This window comes from Chinchilla lanigera, unplaced genomic scaffold (genome assembly GCF_000276665.1).
Source record: "Chinchilla lanigera isolate Chin_1 unplaced genomic scaffold, ChiLan1.0 scaffold00085, whole genome shotgun sequence".
NCBI classification, from domain to species: Eukaryota; Metazoa; Chordata; class Mammalia; order Rodentia; family Chinchillidae; genus Chinchilla; species Chinchilla lanigera.
Genome location: NW_004955486.1, coordinates 2,626,452 through 2,630,521, shown reverse-complemented (window position 1 = coordinate 2,630,521; position 4,070 = coordinate 2,626,452).

Below are 4,070 nucleotides of genomic sequence, written 5' to 3'. Positions count from 1 at the left end.
CTGCGTTGCCGGCCACGGCTTTCGCGGCCGCGTCGCAGCGGGCAGCGCGTGTCCCGCGCCCGGCCCGGACTTGGCTCCTCACTGGACGTGAACAGATCGCGTGCTTGGTGGAGGCGCAATGAGGACTTTTGTTTACCCGAAGGATTGTCTGAGCCCCGAGCTCACGGCTGCTGAATAAGAAAGTTCTTTTCTAAATTTACCAGCAGAGTCCAGAAAGAGGCCCGGCACATGCATATTCAGCACCAAGAAAGACTGACGCTTTTTTTTTTTTTTTTTTTGACAAACTGCGCCTTGAGGAGTGGGCGGGAAATGTGCGGTTTTTATGAAAATGTCAGGGAACTTCTCAGAATCCCATTAAGCAATGCTAATTACTAAATATTACATGCTAATTGCTCTACATGCAGTTGGAATGCCAAGGAAGGAAGATGAAACGGGTGTAAGCTATTGGCGACCGCGTCAGGGATGTTTTTGACGTTTCACAGCCCTCACCGGGAGCGAAGGTTGTGGTGTTCATTACTGGAAGGTGCAGCCGCGGGCCCCGAGCGCGTAGGTGTCCTCGCTGGCTTGAAGCTCCTTTTAGAGGAGGTGAGCTGAGGCGGTTAGAGAATTGCTGGGAGACAGCTCCCCTGGAGCTGGGACGCAGGGACCAGGGATGGTTCTGCGAAGGACCACACAGAGTGGCCGCGAAGAGTTGCAGTGTCAAGGTGTTTGCCTAACAGCCTGCGCTTTGCTAAATTGCCCAAGCTGGGCTGGAATTTGTGATCCTCCTGCCTCAGCTTCCCAGAGTGCTGGGATCGCAGATGTGTGCTACCATGCCCAGCTCAGCTGAGGTCTTTTCATAAATGTTCCTTCTTCCAACATGAAGTTGGCAACCCGAGGATGCCAGTTCCTGGGTTACCGTTACCTGTCTGTGCTCTGAGCCAGACCGGAAGCCCCTTCCAAGCCTAGGGATGGTATCTAATCGGCAGGCTGCTGCGATGCCTGAGGCCATTGCCTTGTGCATCAGCTCTTAGCTTAAGTCAGTATAAGGCTTAGTGACATCTTTTGCCCTCCTGTGGTGGAGGGAAACCCTGGCCTTGGCCTCCAGCGACAACGTGGCAGGAATCACAACACCTTTCAGGTTCAAGAAAGCCCTTGTGGTGCACGCCTGTAGTAATCCCAGCACTTGGGAGGCTGAGACAGGAGGACTTGCAAGTTCGACACCAGCCTGGGCTATGAAGCAAGCTCAAGGCCAGCCTGAACTGCATAGCAAGACCCTGTCTCAAAAAGACAAAAAAAAAAAAAAAAAAAAAAAAAAAAGAAAAAGAAAACTCAGCCTTTCAGCCCTGAAGAAACTATCAGCAAAAACAATCCCCAAAGTACAGCAACACAAGCCTAGTAATGCCAACCCAACTTCAGATGAGAGCAAAAACTGATTTTGCTGTAAGAAGCCTCCTAGAACGACAGATTGAAAATCAGGAGGGCGGAGGCCAGGGTGCAGCATGAAATGCTTCCCCAGACTTGGAGCAGTGCACACGGGGCCACGGTGACGGAGTTCTGAGGTGCTGTGGTCACCCAAGAGCCCAGTTTCCATGAGGCAGAGGAGCGGTGTGCGATGGGCCCCCGCCAAGGTGAAGGTTTCAGCGAGGCTGCCAGGTGGCAGCTCTGTCCCTGGAGAGATCTGTCAGGCAGTTAGCACTTGAGTCATTTCCAAGCCCTTGTGTTGAGCCTGGCGGACGGCAGCTGAGTGGGAGTGGATTTGGGGATGACGCAGTGGGACTTGGTTGAAGCGCTGATGGCAAGCTGCCCAGGGGGCCGCAGCTTCCTCCCCCACTGCCTGCCCAGGAGCCCTGCCAGGCCCAGGTCCCTGCGCAGCCTGGGCCTCCCTGGCTCGGTCAAGCTGCTCCTGAGTGGTGCAGGCGCAGCGGGCCTCTGGGCACTCCCGGTCTGCCTTGGTCCTTTCTCAAGTGCTCACCAGAAGCTGCAGCTGTTTGCACCCCTCTATGCTTCCGGCTCCACTGGGGGCCTTTCAGGGGCCAGTGAAACGGAACTGGCATCTTCGGGTTGCCAACTTGATGTTGGAAGGAGGAACATTTATGAAAAGACCTCAGCTGAGCTGGGCATGGTAGCACACACCTGCAACCCCAGCACTCTGGGAAGCTGAGGCAGGAGGATCACAAATTCCAGCCCAGCTTGGGCAATGTAGCAACTTAGTGAGACCCTGTTTTGATTTTTGTTTTGTGACAGGGTCTCCCTACGCAGTTCAGGCTGGCCTTGAACTCACTGTGTAGCCCAGGCTGGCCTCGAACTTGCAGCAATCCTCTTGCCTCAGGTTTCTAGTGTGGGGATCACAGGCGTGCACCACCACACTGAGCTTAAGACCCTGTTTTGAAATGAAACAAAAAGTAAAGGGTAAGGATTTAGTGCCGGGTGAAGGCCCTGAGTACCACAGTACCCACTACCACAAAAACCAAAAAACCCCAAACTCTTACAAAAATCAAAACGTAAGAAAGCTTTTAATTAAAGAACAAAGAATTGCTTTAATTCTGCGAAACTTCATTTCTGGTCAGTAGTGGGGCTCTGTTCCGCTGTCCGGGTCTGGGGCCACTCTTGCCTGGCTGGTGAGGTGGAGCAAGGCGAGGCTGATTTGACCAGAGACACCCCCGCACCCAGGGTCATAAACAGCTGGCCCTCACAGTAATGCCTCTCAGGTGTGGTGCAGGCGTGTGATCCCAGGACTCTGGGAAGCTGAGGCAGGAGGATGGAAAGTTAGAGCCCACTCTGGGCAACCCAGCAGTTTAACACGATGCTGTCTCAAAGGGTGAGTGTCGGGGTGGTTGGAGCTGGGGATGTAGTTCAGTGGGAAGACTTTGGGTTTAATCCTGTTCCAGATAATTAAATAGCAAGATAAATCGCAAAGAAAGAGTCTTAGCTTAAGTATTTGTGAATACAAAAACAATGTGCTTTCTTGGTATAACAACCCAGGATTAAAAATGGAATTCTAAAGAAATAAAGATTGGTTCACAAATGAATATAAAATTTTTTTTTTTGAGACAAGGTCTTGCTATGCAGTTTAGGCTGGCCTTCAACTCACTATGTAGCCCAGGCTGGCCTCAAATTTGCAAGGATCCTCCTGCCTCAGCCTCCTGAGTAGTGGGATTATAGGTGTGTGCCACCATGCCCTGCTACAATAAATTTTAGAATGAAAAGTCTTGCAGTGAAACTCTGAAAAACAAAAAACCCAACTATGAAAAAAGTCACGTTTGTAAATTAAAAATTGTCCCTTGGTATCCGTGGGGAATTGGTTCAGGACCCCTACAGACACTAAGATACAGGATGTTCAAGCCCTTCCTGAAAATTGTGCGGACCTTTGTAGAACCTGCACACACCCTACGCAGGCACTGTTTTTGGGTGGTGGTGTAATTCTTTGTTTTATATATACGTTTCTTAGAGTAGACATTTTAAATAAATGGCATGGTTTCAATTTAGGGTTCAGGTTAGGGGCAGGGAGGGAGGGTCCTTGTGGCCCAGGCTCACGGGAGGGACGGTCTCTGCACCCCTGCATTCCATCTGCACTAACCTGTTATCTCTGAGGGGCAGGATTTCTGTTTGCATTCGGTGTTTTCCACATTTCCTGCAATGACAGTGTTACTGCATTTTCCCCTTTTCTTTTCCTGCGGTCCTAAGGGACGTGTGGCTCACGCATGCTGGGCAAGTGTCTACCATCGAGCCACAGCCTAGGGCCAGTGTTACAAGTTTTACAATCAGGAAAGAAGTTTTCCTTTCAAAGGAAGAGATAAGGAGCAGAGAACAAGCCGTGGGCTGCGCCCTGCTGGCTCCAGGCGATCCCAGTGCCTCCCCCCCCCCCAGCACCCACTGTGCTGCTGCGGCCGAGCTCAGGGACCCCGCAGCCCCTGAAATGCAGGCCGAGCAGCTCTCCTGCATCCCTCTGGCTGTTCTGAGGTTCTCTAGAAGGCCCAGGGGCCCCGAGGGCGCGCTCATCCCTCAGTGGAAGATGGCTACCTGACTGGGGTGGGGCCTGTCCTCACAGACATGGCTGTGGTGGCGGAGAAAGAAAAGCCAGGACCAGC